General features: G+C 32.7%; 1 long non-coding RNA gene across 1 annotated transcript; it reads left to right on the top strand.

Moving 5' to 3' along the window:
• The first annotated feature begins 834 nt into the window (after positions 1-834).
• LOC145693740 (uncharacterized) lies at positions 835-17259 on the top strand. The gene is made up of 5 exons (XR_014132822.1): positions 835-956; positions 8250-8322; positions 9049-9132; positions 10244-10319; positions 12596-17259. It is a non-coding gene; the product is annotated as an uncharacterized LOC145693740 (long non-coding RNA).
• Positions 17260-17499: the final 240 nt, after the last annotated feature.

Genomic DNA, 17499 nt, shown 5'->3' on the forward strand with positions numbered 1-17499 from the left:
ATGCTATATGAGACGCGGACCTACATAACATACAATATGAACTATATGAGCTCCCGCAGGGAATCGAATTTAGGTTTTACATTAAAGATGCATATGATTGTGAATTTAGCGCTTCTTTTAACACCAAGGCTATTTGAGACATAAAGCTACAGCTTAATGTAGACCCCGAACCATATGGCTTGCACCGAGAATTGAACCCGAATCACCCATGCCAAAGGGGTGTATGCTAATTGCTTACCAATGGAAAAGTTTGAATTGTATTGAGAATATTTTAACACAGGGACTTACAGAGAACCACATATGTTTTCACATGGTGTACGTTTTATCGAAACAGATTAAATATATTTTAGTGATTGAATTATAATAATATTGAAAATTGAATTATAAACTTAGGCTATTAAAGAAGAAAATATTGTTTTATTTATTGGATATCTTCATTGAAACCAATGTTTCAAGATAAAAAGCATTCGATAACTCTGTGGACAGCAGATGAAATCATATAGATTATGAGTCACGAGTTAAAGGAAGTAAAACCAAAGCTAGACCATGTCTATTTTTATTTATGTAAATTATACTTTACTCGCTCAGGCACGGAGGAAATTTCCCATTGCATACGGAAAACAAGTGAGTGACCTCATCGGTGTTGCCAATTTGCCATTTAATTGTTTGGTTTTGATGAGTGAAGACCGTAGCCTTCTTAGGATGAGTAAGAAGATAGAGGTCAGTGAAATATTTCATTTGGCAACGCTTGTCCACGTGATAATAAAAAAGCATGACTGCATCATCTTCTCCTCTCTTTGAGGGAGGGCATAATATGTATAAACTATACTACAATGATATTTAGCCCTCTTTTGAATCAAGATATTGTGGAGGTAACATCGGAAAAAAATTTGCAGATTTGTAGCGTGAATAGTGCATGCTGTTAATATTTGTATGCTGATTTACGATCGTTTTTGGTAAGTTTAATTTGATTTTTATTTATATTTGAAAATATATTTAAACAATATAAATGCATTATTGAAATTGTACGTTTTGTTTGGAGTAAATTTGAATAATAATAATATAGACGCGCACATTATTTTATCTTGAACAACTTTGATATTTCATTTTAGATTTTATTCATAAATATTATTGAGTGTATTGTGTTTAATAGGTAGAAGCGGACGTTACTATTTCATACAGAGTTGAGTTGAATTACAGTTTAATGTACTGTTTAACATTGAGGCTCGTGATCCTTTTGCTTAACATTAAATGCAGAAATATAGAAGTTTGCGTTGGGAATGGAACTAGGAGTAGTAAAGATGATTATAATATAATTGATTGTAAATTTAGAGGTTTTTTTACCACCAATGCTATTTGAGACATGAACTTATAGATTAATGTAGGCCACATAAACTGGAGGAATTGACCCGGGTGTTTTACACCACCGCCTAGCCATGGAAGAGCTTTAACTAATAAGAAAATAAAATTTTAACGGTAGCTTAATGGATATGGATTTAGATTTTAGGCTTTCTTTTTAATTGAAAGAAAACGGCCTAAGCCTTGACATTTATTTGTTGTAAAACGAGGAAAACTGTGGCTAGGGTTATACACTTTTTTAACAGGAATTGAACACGTAGCTTATAGATGACGTGTACGTATTAATGACAGAGTGAGGAAATATATTACTTTTGGACACTTTTATGAAATAGTATTACATATTTTAATGTTTCCATGAGTATTAAGAGAAGGAAGCTTATTATTGAACGGCTTACATCACGAATTGAACTACTAGTCTTAATTAAAAACGAATTTGCTTGATGAGAATGAACGATGTTTTACTGTAGATTGATTTAATACGGATAGCTTGGGAAGGCAGAATTAGAGAAAATCCGATCTTGTGATGCTACCTTATTTAAAAATGTGAATGTATTAAATTATTGTAATACACTAGATTTGTGTAGAAATTATATTATTATGTTCATTATGTTCATTAGTATTAATTTGTGGCTATGAAACAAAACACTATTATAATTGTGAAGGAAGTTTCGGGGACATTATTTTGATTTACATAGAACAGTTAGACAAAACATGGGTCGTAAACAACACGTTTACCGCCATCTATTAATCAAAGTAAGAACTATGTGTAAAAAGCAGTTACATGGCCTCCGTAAAGTTTTTATTTTTAATTCAGAGATACTTACGAAACCATAAAGGATTTTACATTGTAGAGTGTAGTGGTAGGATTTAGTTTAAATTAATACGTTGTTGTAATATTGCGGACAATGCGTAAAATATTATGGGTAATCATTTACTTTAGCAAAAAATAGGTTTCTGTGGATTTTTTTGTTAGCTATAACATGTTTTGGCGTTCAACGCCTGTGACTACAAGAACAATTTCAAGAACAATTTTAATTTGAGTTTTAAGTGATGATAGACGTAGATTTGTTTAGGAAATTTCATTTTTTATGGAGTTTTGATGAATGAAAGCATTTGTAGGATAACTTGTTTTGCTAGTTTCAGAAAATTGCTGTATATAGGACCCGCATGTAGACAATTTCTTTAAGTGCTAGAGGGAACTGGATTAATTTTAAAGTTTAATAAAAATATTATCCCGTGAACATGGTTTGTTGAATATTGCTTTTGCTTGCGAAAAAACCGGGCAATAGAGATGAGATTTTAGCCTATTGTGACAATTGTATTTTCATAGAACTGTTAAGTTTGATGAAATGAAAATGTGGGTGGTGAGAATCCATGGAGAAGCCTAGCTTCTTAGAGAAATTAGTAATTATTTTATGACCTGTGGAACCTCAGATCATGTTTAACGTAGAATATTTGGTATTAAGTTATAATTTTGAGAAATAAGGGAATAAAGAATGTGGTGGGAACACACTTAATATAATGAATAATAAGATGAATGGCATATTCATGAACTAAGACTTAAATTACTGCTTTAAAAACAAAAGCTACAGGGTTTTACAGTTTTGTATAGGATTAATGTTTATTTGTTACAGCACTTTTGTCCGTAAGAACAATTAGAATTCATTTAGGAGACAGTTAGATTTGAAATCGTTCTAGCATTATACTGGTTAGGATAGCTTGTTTATTGGATATATTGGAATGCAATTGTAGGGGAGCTCCAGTGGTGAACGCTTCGCCCTGCCCTAAAGTATAAATTTGAACTTTCCATGGTAAAACCGCGAATAATACGCGTTATTTTAGTATTTAATACGTTTCTTGTAATAATCCTAATCAATTATACGGAATTTAGGTTTTGAACGTTCGTTGAGATACTTGCTTTGAAGATGGGATTTCATTGCTAAGATCTTAACTTCCTTGTAATAAACTAGTTGGACAAATACTGTTTTATTACAGGTACTTGTACAAATTATGGTTTTATTCATAATTATTTGAGCACAATGCGAACCGCTAAATTCATTTTGAACGAACAAAATATATTTGCCACTGCATGTTGGTAGACATTTTGTACAAATAAATAAAACTAGGTGCAAACACAATTAATATTTCATCTATACATTGTAAAAATTAGTCAGAACGGTAAAATTATTTCTTGTTTGTCATAGAAATCAAATGTACTACCATATTGGAAGCAAAAATATAATTTGCCTAGTATACTGAAACAATTCTAAATGTTAAACTTGGATACAAACACGTGCTAGCAGGAAAAGCGTTAGATTGAGATCGCGTCGCTTCGTAGCATAGTAAGCAACGCGCCGGACTCAGGTCGCGCGTTCGATCCTCGGTCAGGATGTGATAAGAATTTTTTCTTTTTTACTTTTGCTTGCTTGCGTTATTTATAACACTTGTTGTTAAAATTTGTATTTTATATATATTATTCCACGGATAGATAATTTAAAGATTGAAAATTGAGTTGATTAAGTTAGGAGATTGTAAAAGTTTTTTTTTCACGGAAGACACGAGAAAACTTATGACAGAAGTAAATTACAGGGAATCCCGGAAAAAGTTTGCAAGATTCATAAACTTATTTGAGAATGGAATAACATAAATGATCACTGTGGTTATGAGAGCAGGATTGTAGGTTATGAATATTGAAGAAAAACATGGGGAGTGCACCCGCACTGCACGTTTTCGGACCCTATAGTTTTATTTGTCAAAATTATGAGAGTAGGGACTGTTTATAGAACAGTACGGGTAATAAAAAAAGCAATTTACTATCGTATTTAAAATAAATGTAGAACTTGCATACGTTGATACAATTAGGCGGAACACATTTGACTCAGCACGCTTCCCTCCAAAGTGACATTTGCATATTCTGGTGTAGTAAGTAAGACGTTTGCCTCATACACCTGCGGTCCCCAGCTCAATCATGGACTAACCAATTTTACGTGCTTATTTTCATATTCTCCTTTTCTATGAAAAGTCGTAAATTATTTATTGAATCCTATCTTTTAATCCCTCACATGTATAACGTGTTCGAATAGTGTATGTGAACACATTTTTCATTTTTTGCGTTTCATTAGAAGCTTCGTGTTAAAATAGAGTGTGAACCTACAAATAATTCAATGACAGGGATGGCGCAAGATAAGAAAGAAAGAGTGGTAGGGCGGTTTACTGAAAATGGGGTTGTGACTTGGCACTGGTTTGTTGTAAAATTAGTTAAGCGAGTACAATTACATGGATACTACACAGTACGCGGGAGGGTGCCCTATAAGTATATTTGTTAAGAATATAGGAACTGTCCAACGGATTTATCCTATGAGGTTAGGCAATAAGGTGCGACACTGTCGTAGTGTTGGAATGCATACCATCATGGAACTAAAGGGCAATTCTTACTTTTATACTCTCCTAATAAATTAGACGGAGTAACTTATGTTTATTTTAGTTTCATCACTTTATTAGAAGTTCTGTGTTAATTATTTATTTGTTCGTGTTATTTATAATAACACTCGTTGTTAAAAAATGTGTGTGTGTGTGTGTGTAACTGAGTGACTGTGTGTGTGTGTAAGTGAGCGACTGTGTGTGTGTGTAAGTGAGCGACTGTGTGTGTCTGTCTCTGTGTGTGTGTGTGTGTAATTGAGTGAGTGAATGAAAATGAAAAATGAAACCTTTAAGTCCCACGGTTATGCTGGTTAGGCTAAAGGAGACGGTGATTATGAGTAATGAATGAAAATGGTGGAATGAAGAAAGTGGGAGAAAATGGGAGAACCCCGAGAAAACCCACGCAATGGTGTTTGTCCAGCACAATTTATAAGAAATAAATCCAAACTTAATGTTTGTCATGAAAATGTTGAAATAATTGGCGCGAGCTGGGATCGAACCAAAGCCCCATGCACTAGAGGTGAACGCTCTACCACTGAGCCACTGCGCCCATGAGTGAGTGAGTGAGTGTGTGTGTAAGTAAATAAGTGAGTGAGTGAATTATAAAAATACTAAATAAAATTAACAGATACAAAATACATGTTTTAGACTTAGAATACAGAATAAAATAAGTTTGTTTGATTTAATTCTCTTGCCACGATGTTTTGTTTATGCACAAGTTTTAACATTTTGATGCTTTTCCTAACCTTGTATAGCTTAGCTTCAGTTGACCCGTACCCTTTTATACACATTAAGCTATCCCTTCTAAACCAATATTTCTTTTATCATGGTTCCCTTATTGTTACTTTCAGAGACTTTTTTTATTACTATTCCTTGAACTGTTATTGGTTTTGATTTCTTATTTTATCTTATATTTTTTAATACTTGATAGAATATGAAACAATTAAGCTTTCCTTTATTGGTATTAGCATTTCGTTTTTCACCTTCACACAACTATTTCTTTTTCTCTGTCTTTCCCCTACTCTGTCTCCCTTTCTCTCTCTCTTTCCCTGTTTTTCCTGTCTCTCCGCCTACTTTGTTTCTCTCTTTCTTTTCACCTACTGCCATCTACATAACTATACCTTTTCTCTCTCCCTATTTTTCATCTGTCTCTCCGCCTACTTTGTTTCTATCTCTCTTTCCACCTACTGCCATTTACATAACTATAACTTTTCTCTCTCTCTCCCTCTCTCTCTCTCCCTGTTTTTCATCTGTCTCTCCGCCTACTGTCTCTCTCTTTCCAACTACTGCCATCTACATAACTATATCCTCTTTCCTCTTTCTTTCTTCCTGTTTGACAATTAAACTATTTGTCTTTTGTTTTCCTCTATTTATTTGCTTCATTACCTTCTAAACCTAACGTAACCTAACCATAGTTTACTTTGTATTTTTCCATTTATCTTTTGCTTTTGTTTGCTCTTGTTCCTTCTCCCCCGCTTGCAATATTCCCTCTTTTCCTCTGTATCTATTCTTAACTGTATTTATCTCTGCCATACACAAGTATTTCCTTTCTACCTATTTTATAGCTATTTTTCTCCCTGGCTGCTTGTTCTGTTTGTCCTTCCTTTGTACGTTTTCTAATTATCTTTAGAGGTAAGTCTTTGCTTTGACTCAAACTGTGACTTTAATCGGTTCTTATAGGTTTAGTCACTTTAGGGAATTGTTTCTGCGTGAGTCACTTGTTGGAACTGTTCTTGCCTTTGGTGTGACGTCTTAGTTCATATTTTCCCCACTAGGTGTCTCTCTACAGTCATATGGTAGTTAGTGTGATGTCACATGTTCTGTGTGCTTGTATGTGTGTGCTATTGCTGATGGCATGCGGGGAGCGCGTAATTGAATTTTCGTTTCATGGCGACGATCGAGTTAGCAAATCCGATTGAGAAACCGTTTCATGAATTTAATACAAAGAATTTGAACTTGTGTTTAAATAAGTTTGTATTAGATTCGGATATTAACTCATATCACTTTGCAGCAGAGTGTGGTTTAATTGAGTTACAGAAAACCTATCATGGTTGTGGTCTAAGGCTGAAGATATTTCCGACGTATGGTAAAAGTGGGTAAAAGGAATTATGAGTTAATTATTCATGAGTGTTCTATGGCGAAATGGTGAGTGTTTTCTTTTTTTAATTCATATTATTTTAATTCTTGATTTGTTTTGCATTTGTGTATTAGGCAAAGTATTTGGTTTGCTGCTGCTTGTCCTATTGTCTTGTTGAGATGTTTTTTTTTGTCGCACTGATTTATGATTAGAGACGAGTGTTTTTTTAAATTTTCCCTTCTTATCTTAGCTTTATAGTAGTGGTGTGATTATTTATTATTATTTTGGATGTTTTTATGGTAGTTGAGCGGGGGGTTTGGGGGGCGGTAGCGCCCATTTAGATCTCAAAATTGATAGTCACCGCTTCACTTAAATTTATGTTTAGTAACATTGTAGCCCTTGTACTTATAGTATAATTCTTAACATCGTACATTACTTTCACTGTGTTAGTAATTGTAATCGATTCATGTGATCCGGTTCCGGGAGCAGTTTAGGAATGATTCCTAAACTGCTCCGGAAACCGGATCAGATGAATCGGTTGAAGTCACTGTTTGGCTCAAAGTAAAAATTTGCCTCTTTAGATTTTTAACTTCTCTTTTTCCGTGGAAAGTCGTTTTTATTTGTGTTCTAATATTTTAATGGCTCCCTTACTAAGCAAGGTATTTTTACGGATCGCATGCCAGAGCATGCTCGTAAGAAGAGCTAAGCTAACCCAAGCTAACCTTACTTTGTATTTATGTTTCGTGTTAGTTGGAGTTTTTTTCATTTTGTTTTCTTTGGCTTTTTTGGATGTAATCCTACAAGATTTCTATGCCTTTATACTAAGACATTATGTTCCTGTTTGGCTGTACAAATATTATTCAGCATGCGTTTACGAAACAGCACATTTTATATTAGCCCTCTCCCAAGACTATTCATACTAGTCTTGGATATTTACCTATGGTTTCTACTAGACTTGTCGCTACATGTCCATACATTATCCTACTGCTTGAAAAAATTTCTATTTTATAAATAGTAGATTTAATATACGTAATTGATATGATCTTTAACACGAGAATCATCTTAAGGTAGATCTTTTGAATTTTAATTCAATATTATCTAAGGTCAATATAGATATATACATGCTATATTTATAAAGGTAATCTATACTATATAGTGTAAGCATATAAGAATCTATACTAGATATATACATAGTGTATACATATAAGACTTTATAGTACATATTATATAAATATAAGAATCTATAGTAGATACATACATACTGCGTATATACATATAAGAATCTATAGTGTATGCATATAAGATATTCTATAATAAATATATATACATAGTGTATGCATATAAAACTATCTATAGTGTATACAAATCTAATACAAATTATGATATGTTTTAGGATATCCATTGGTGTGGACGATTTAAGAACGTACTACCGGAAGTATCAGAGGTTTTGAGGATTAGTACCAAAGGTATTTTTTTCTTGATCACTTCGTAATAAATTACTCAAATAGAGCAACCTTGTTGCAATGTAATAAATAATTCGTATTATTTACAATAATACTTTTAAAACTGAACCGTTGTGAACATACTAAATTGCATTTTTGACGTTCAATGAAATCTCATAATTTTATACTCTCCTAATAAATTACTCGGAGCAAATTGTATTTGCGAACATGTTAAAAATGTGAACCTACGAATAATTTTGAACTTTTGAATATTCGCGATGATTAAAGAAAACAGTTTATTTTTTATTTTTACGTTTTATAAAAGACAAAGTATGTTTTGAACTTCTAAATAAATTAGTCGGAGCAACTTATTTTTATTTTAGTTGATCACTTCATTAGAAGTTCGGTGTTATTTATTTATTGCTTCGTATCTTTTATTCTCTCACATGTTCGAACAGTACGTGAGTGTACTAAAAAGATTTCTGTTAAATTGTAAACTCTGAACAAATTTATTTGTGAACTTTCAAAAAAATTCGCTTCATTAGAAGCTAGGTGTTAGTTATTTGTTTCGAACTTGCAAAATAATTCGTTTCTTATTTTTACACTCTCCTATCACATGGAAAGTCGTAGGAGCTGGTACGCTGTGATAATTTTATTCGTTCGTTTGTTTCACAAACTCTGAATAATCTTTGATTGTGAATGAATGAAAATAAAAGAATGTGCGTCACTGAAAGAATGTCTTTGTTTTAGGATACTCCACCAGATCAGTTGGACTTTGAAGATATCTCTTTGGGATCTTTCAAGAAATTGAAATTTAAAACCTGCAGATATCCTGTAAGTATGCAACCAATATTTATTCCGTTACTTATCCTGTTTCATAATATAGTTCCTTGAAATAATCTTTAATTTGTTTACCAACTTCGTTGACGGATCGATTTCAATGAAATCTCATAAAGAACAGCTACGCTGCGAACCTACAGATAATTTGTTCGATCACTTCATTAGCTTATTCTTATTTGTATTCTCCTAATAAATTAGTCGGAGCAACTTATTTTACAGATGGATTTCAATTTTTATCAATTCGCTTGTTTAAGCTCTGCTTTTGTTTTATTTCGTTTTTTAATTAAAACTCAGCTTTTGTATTGTTTCGTGTTATTAATCTTAAATTGGTTCATTTGCTTAGCAAATTCAACTTATTTATTGGTTCGTATGCCAGAGCATACTCGTTGTAAAAAATGTTTCGAAAATACTAATTAAGCTCATAGTTAAAATAGTTTGTGATCATATTAAAACTTCTTTCGAAACTGAACAAATTTATTTATGATTATTTTATTTGTTTGTGTTATTTTATTTTACTGCTTCATTTGATTAGCAAATTCAGAACACATTGTGTGAACATTTTAAAAATCGTTGTTAATATTGGAAAGTCGTAATTATTTATTGAATCGTTTGCTGTGCAAACTCTTTGTTAAAATTGATTGTGAACTTACAAAAAATTTCTTATAGAAAGTCGTTATTTTAAATTGGATCCTATCTTTTAATTGTTCGTTTTGCTTCACAAACTTTGCTTATGTATTCTCTCGTCTGTTACACAAACTCGTTGTTAAAATAAATTGTGAACTATTAAATAATTTGCTTCATCAGAATTTCGGTGTTAATTATTTGTGTGAAGTTTGAAAAATTTCGAACTTTTAAATATTCGCTTTTATTAAAGAAAACACGATTTACATGTTATTTGTAATAACGCTCATTGATAATTATTTTTTGGATTGTTTTCATTAAAGAAAATTCAGAGAAATTATATTTTGAACTTGTAATTAAGCTCATTGTTAAACTGAAAGTTGATAAAAATAATTACTAAATAGCTTACTATGCATTAAACTTGTAACAAAATAATAAATATAAAACTGAAATTGTATACTAATAAATGTTTTTATTTTTTCAGTGTTGACAACGGCATACAAGTGCACCAGAAAATTAATACAACGTGTCCTGTTAGATCTGTTTGCATCCAATCAGCGGTGATGAGTGTTAATATAAATTGTATTTAGCAAACTTTAAAATGTTCAGTTGAAATATTACATAAATAAAATTTTATGAACATTAAATAATTAAAAATAATTTTAACTTAATGAAACTATAATATAAAATTTTATATAATTAAAGACATACTGACAAATAATTTTGAGTAAACTAACTTTACATGTGTTTAAGTGCGCAAACTTAATGAATATTTTAAGAACATGTAAACTTATATTTTATTTGCAACTCATTTAAATTTTAATTACTTTTTTGCATTTTTTATTTTACAATCAAAGAATTTCATGTGATGAAACGAATATATGAAAAAATTGTATTTTGCAAACAAAAAGTTTCATGTAAACATGTAAAAATTATATTTACACTTTTGCATTTTTTACAATCAAAGAGCTCCATGTAAACATAAAGAATTGCATTGCAAGAATTTAATGTCATTTGAAAAATAGACATTAACGTTTACAGTTAAAGTAGAAAAATAAAATTAACTGAACTTTCATTAGTATTGCATTATAAAAAATAGTTACAATAAATCAAAATTTACAAATTGAATAATAGAAAGTCACAAAATATTTAATTAATATATTAGTTTTCTTTGTTGATGCATTTCATTGAATACTGTAGAACAGTTATCATATTAATTATTTTATTTTTCTTATTTTGCTTCTTAATTTAATATGCTTTTTCTAACTATACGTATTTTAAATTTAGTAATTAATCTTTTAAACAATTATGCTTTTCCTAACCTTATTTATTTTAATTTTTGCTATTCCTATTTAATAAATTTTCTCTGCTGATTGATGTTTAACTATGATTTGTAACTATTAACCCTTTCATTCTAACCATACGTAATTTTTCTTAACTATAATTTGTAACAATTAAGTATTTAAATGCTATTTTGAATAAACTGTAATAATTCAGTATCTTTTAAAATCTGATACTGTTACTTCTTAATATTTTGGTGAATTAAATACGGTTTTGCTGTTGTTTTGATGTTGTGACTCAGAAACTGATCTAAACCGTTTTTTCTAACATTTTTTATTTTCTTGTTTGTTTGTTGCTATATTATTTAATCTTTGTTGTTTACTATGCTATTTTCATTAAATTGCGTTTACTAGTATTTTGTTGTTCGAATTGCTAATGTTATTTTGAAAATAATTATGATTTTTATTGTTTGTATCATAGGTGTTCTCTTTCAAATGTAAAAATATTAATGTCCGTGAAAATTAAACGTTCGTCTAAGATCGGAAAACTTCGAGAATTTCACATGACTTTAAATTATACATGTTTTAGAAGAATAGTATTACTTTAGAAAATATTTTCATGTCGTCTGGGTTTGAGATTTTTTTGTTTAATGCACCTGGGTATGAGATTACATTTTGAAAAGTATAAATTCAACGCAGCAAGCCGCGGCGGATCAGTATAGAAGACGTTCCTGTTTGTACGTTGTGCGCTGCAATTGCAAAACAGTTAGATAAATATTATAGGATTTTTGTCATTTAGAGTTATCGGAAACTGAGTGGATTTGCTGGTCCCGAACTATTGTAGAATAAACACTCAATTATATTTCGGTAAACACATAGTGGATTATATCATAAAGTTATAGTTACCTTCGGAGAACTTCGCACAGAATTCTGGGAATTTTCCATATCTGTGTCTATATAAGAGCGGGAAAAGTGCGCGGCGGTCAGTATAGCAGAAGAATTTGTACTGTGAAGACGTCTTTCGTGTTGTCATTTAGTTAACGGAAAGTGTTGTTAACTGATAAAGTTAAACAATATCTTTGAAAAAAATACTTAGTAAATTATAAGCCGTGTGGAATTTTGGAAATTTACATTATCTGCGTGTATATAAGAAGCTCAAAATCATTAATTGGTCATTCTATAGAAAGCAGTTCCATTGTGCGGACGTGTTCTTTTGAATACAAAATAAATAAACGGGTGCGAATCCTGGAAAGTATAAATAGAATCCATAGAACAATTGGAAACCATTGCGATATAATTACTCGTGGAGCTAACATCGCTCCGTTGGTTCTAAGTTAGAAGATTTTGGAAGTGGCCGTGATCAAAGGAATAGTATTTATAAAATCGTACGCAAAACATAGTTCAGTTTGTTTTTGTACTTCCAGGTGTAAACATAGTCTTTTAGGAAGTTACTGCAATTAAAGTTTACACATAAAAGTAAATTAAAATATCCGAGCGATATAAATTAGTGTATGATAATAAGGTGAAATAACTAATTAATTGTTTGTTTAAATTAGATTCACCGATGGCATACTAGGGAATCAACACAATTAAAGCCATGTTGCAGATGTTGGAATCACGTGGATATGATGATGGCCCGAGAAGTTTTCTTTACGTAGGAGGTGGTGACGCAATGTCATGCATTAGGGGTGCGTGTGTATAACGAGCAATACGCGCGTTTACTACGCGCATTGTTGGTGCATTTTGGACATGACCCGGTTGTTATTTTGGCAAAATGTAAGTCCGCAAAGGATATTATTGATTTATATCGTGTGGGCTTCTTTCGTCAAGATAACATCCGGGAATTGGCGTATGAAAAATTTAGAGAGTTGGTATCTGCAGGGAAGACTTCTGGCTTAATTGCAGATGACTCTGTCGAGTTCATGGGTGAACCTGTAAATTTGCCAGGTCCTAGTTCTGCACCAGAAAATCAAATGTATGGGATGGAACAAATGATAATTTTTCCATCATTGGTAGTAAAACCAAACATTATCCATACTTTGGCTTGCGGGAAAAGGAAGTTACTATAAAACGCCTGCGCAACATAGGAATCGAAGACCCTGTTGTTTATTTGGAGAAACTCTGAATATGTACAAGAGCATGCGTTAAACGACGTTGACGATAACATGTGTGTTGGTATGGTTATCGAGAGCTCTGCCTCGACGATTAACAAGCCAGTATACATGACGTGGCGTCCTAAGAAGGAATTGAACCCGGAGGCCTTTTTTAGATCTGTAGAGAACGTACTTTATAGTAACGAACACTTCCTTTTCGGGGATTCAGTAATCTTTAGGATACACACTAAATCCTCGCAAGGGAAGAGGTAAAACACGTGGCACTAGTAAGTACGTTGATCTTACTACACATCATGAACAAAGTACCATCCCGTTAAACAAGGATATATACTGCCTTCCCAAGAGCGTCATCCTTGAGATGACAAAGGCCAATAAGAAATATGAACAGGTATACAAGTTAAAAAATCACCCAGAACGTCTACTGAAGCAAGCCAACGATTTGTGTGATGATGCTGATGTTACCATTGAACATCAAAATGGTTGTAATATTGATGATGTGAAAAAATTTCAACAATACCTGGCACCCAACTACCAAATCGTAGTATATGAAAGGAACTCCATGAACCGGGAGTACAATGTAATTTATCCGGGAGTAAAAGCAGAAAAACAAATCCTTATCCTTTACGAAAAGGGTCATTATGAATTAATTACATGCATTACCTCTTTGTTGGGTATGAAAGGATATTGTAAGCATTGTTTACAGGGATATAATCATGCACAATACGATAAATGTGATGCTAAGTGCATTGAATGTGAAGTTTACTATAAGGTATGTGCTGATGATATTAAACGGGAGTGCAATGATTGTCATAGATTGTTTCCTTCGGCTGAATGCTTTACAAATCATAAGCGTGTAATTGGACGTGGCAGGAGTTTATGTGAAACAAAGCGGTTTTGTACCCAATGTGCTAAAATGTACAATATACGTCGTAGGAAATCTGAGCATCAATGTGGTGAGCGTTTGTGTAAGTCTTGTGACAAGCATGTAGACGCTGATCATATTTGTTATGTTTAGAAGTCCAGTCATTCACATATTGATAGATTCCTATACATCGTATTTGATGTGGAAACGATGTTACTTCGTAAGAATGAATGTGAGGAACAAGAACACTGCGTTAACTATGTGGTTTGCAGGAATATATGTCATTCTTGCAAGGACACAGAGCTGGATGATCCATGCTTTGTTTGTGGAAATGAACAGGGAAAACGTGTGTTTGACTTTTCAACGATCGATGAGTTCATTCATTTCGTATTAATGCCTCGTCCAGTTTCAAAAAATCATTGTGCTTTGGCACAATGGTTGTAATTACGATGTCCAGTTCAGTTGTAGGAATTTAATAAACATTGCTTATCTCCCACACTTATTATGCAGGGTCAAAAAATTATTGAAATTCGGCTTGGTAATAAAATTATTTTCTGGGAGACTTACCTCTATATGGGTATTAAGCTGTCAAAATTACCCAAAACTTTAGGCTTGCGCGGAAATTTACGAAAGGGAAATTTCCCATATTTGTTTAATACGATCGAAAATCAAAATTATGTAGGTAAGATTCCTGATCTTAAGTTTTTTGATCCTGATAGTATGAGTTCTTCCGATCGACAGCAATTAATCACCTGGCACCAAGAACGTCCTTTGAGTGGTGAGCAGTATGATCTGCACAAGGAGATGGCAATGTACTGCCGCAACGATGTTAAAATCCTGGCTGAAGTGGTCATCAAATTTTCAAACTTGATCGAGGAAAAAACTCACGGTATTCAATGTTTTATTTCTTCGTCCACTATTACGAGTTTGGCTATACTAACGTATCGGTCTACATACTTACCTGTAGAGACGATTCCAGTTATTCCTCCTCTCGGGTTCGATCATCGTAACCAGCAGAGCTTAGAAGCAATGTATTGGTTACGGTATTTAAACGTACCAAAGGAAAAAGAATTCAACATTCTGGGAATAGATTGGAACGATCTTTTGGTAAATATAAGGTCGATGGGTTTGATAACCTGACAAAAACTGCATACGAATTTAATGGGTGTTACTTCCACGGGTTCGCGAAGTGTTATACAACGCTTCGGGATCAGCCTCTTGACAGTTCCTCTAGTTATGCTACATCAATGCAGGAACGGTTTGAAAATACGATCACAAAAACCGCATTCCTAAAAAATTAAATCTCAATGTTGTTGAGATATGGGAATGTGAATGGGACAGCATGGTGAAAAACGACAAAAAATTACAAGAGTTTATCAAAACTCAGTGTAAGGACCTTGTCAATCATCTTGCACCTAAAGAAGGTTTTCATGGTGGTCGTACTGAATGCTTTAATGCATTGTACGAATGTAGTAATGACGAAACAATTCAGTATCTGGATGTAACTTCGTTATATCCGTATGTGATGGCTCGTAAGCCGATGCCTGTAGGGAAGCCTAAAATCCATAAGGGGCCCGACTTTCAAGAAGTGGAAAGTATTCACGGGCTTGTTAAATGCACCATCTTGCCCCCTAAAAATCTCTTTTTTCGGTGTTGCCGTATACGTGTAACGGTAGACTTATGTTTGGTTTATGTCGCACGTGTATGGAAGAAAGTAATGTCAACAATTGCAGACATAGTGATGCCGAACGTGTCTCAACAGACACGTATTGTACCCCTGAGCTGCATAGAGCACTACACTGCAAATTAATGAAATTTGGGAATTCGAACTACTCGGTTCTAAGTTGGGAAATTCGGATAGTCTCTTCCATAACTATGTGAATTCCTTCCTGAAATTTAAGCAGGAAGCCTCTGGTTTTCCTGCTTGGTGCAAAACCAAAGGAGATGAAAATATATATTTTGCAATTATTATGCCCACGAAGGCATACAATTAGATGAAAAAAATATTGGATTGAACCCTGGATTAAGGTACATAGCCAAGCTATTCGTCAATTCGCTCTACGGCAAATGGGGACAAAGAACGGATTTGTCACAATCAGTGGTTGTTGACACGCCAGAAAAGCTTTATGGCTACCTATGGGCACCGCAGTACTAAGTATAAAGCGTACTAGTCATTGGGGAAAAACATGCTGTTGTCACATATAAAAACGTTGAAAACGAAAATAAGCCGTTAAAGTTTTCAAACGTTGTGCTTGCTGCGTTCATTACATCATGGGCGCGGCTAAAGCTTTACGATTTGTTGATGACTGTAGGACCAAAAGACACACTATACTGTGACACCGATAGTATTATGTTTATTCAGCGGCGCAATGAAAAACCTAAGCTTGCGAGCTAACAGACGAGGTTCCGGAAGGGTGGGAAATTAACGCGTTTATAGGTTTGGGACCAAAAAATTATTGCTATCGTATAAAAGAAATTGGGCGGGAAATGTAGACTATGTATATAAAATACGGGGAATCACTTTAGACTATCGCGCGTTACAGGAAATAAATTTTGATCATTTCTATAAATTAGTTCGCGGAAAAATTGAAAAAAAGTGTTAAACATCCCAGGAAGAATTGCTCGTAAGAAAGTGTTTATCATTGTGTGTAGACCTGAGACAAAGACTCATCAAAATTTGGCAACAAAAGACGTCGACTTAACGATGACAGTAAGACGGACTATAGAACATTACCATATGGTTATTGCGGGTAAAGTTTTAGTCATGTTTATGGTTCGTAAAGAACGTACGTATGAGTGTGTGAATGGGTTGTAAATATTACTCAAATAAAATATAGCTTTAATGTAAATAGTTCAATGAGTAAATGTGGAAGGAAACATTATGGTAATCCTACATCCTGTCCTTAAACATGCTATAGCTGAATTTATTCCAGGTTAAGTTACATGAACAACTTTTCACAAACTTTCCATCGCCTACCAAAACACCAATAAGTACATAGACTTCGCACCCCTACAGTCAGCCCTTCGTTTTGAACATAATATATAAATTTTGTATTTACATTTTTCATATATTATATAAATTTTGCAAATAGATTTTTTCCATATATTATATAAATTTTGTAAACAGATTTTTTCATATATTATATAAAATTTGTAAATACACTTTTTATATATTGTTAATAGATTTTCATATTGCAAATAGTTTTTTATATAACGTAAATACATTTTTCATATAGTAAATAGTTTTCTCTGATATAATGTAAAGTTTTTATATATTGTAAATAGTTTTTCTATATTGTAAATAGATTTTTCATATAACGTAAATACCATATTTCAAATATTAAATTAGTTTTATTAATCAAGTACAAAGAATACAAATATCAATAGAACAATGTATATATCATTATATTCAAACACTTGTTATATATTTTACAATTTTTATTTTTATTATATATCTACATTTTTATTTTTATTATATATCTGT

This window comes from Thermobia domestica, chromosome 8, assembly GCF_964235325.1.
Source record: "Thermobia domestica chromosome 8, izTheDome1.hap1.1, whole genome shotgun sequence".
Classification (NCBI taxonomy): Eukaryota; Metazoa; Arthropoda; class Insecta; order Zygentoma; family Lepismatidae; genus Thermobia; species Thermobia domestica.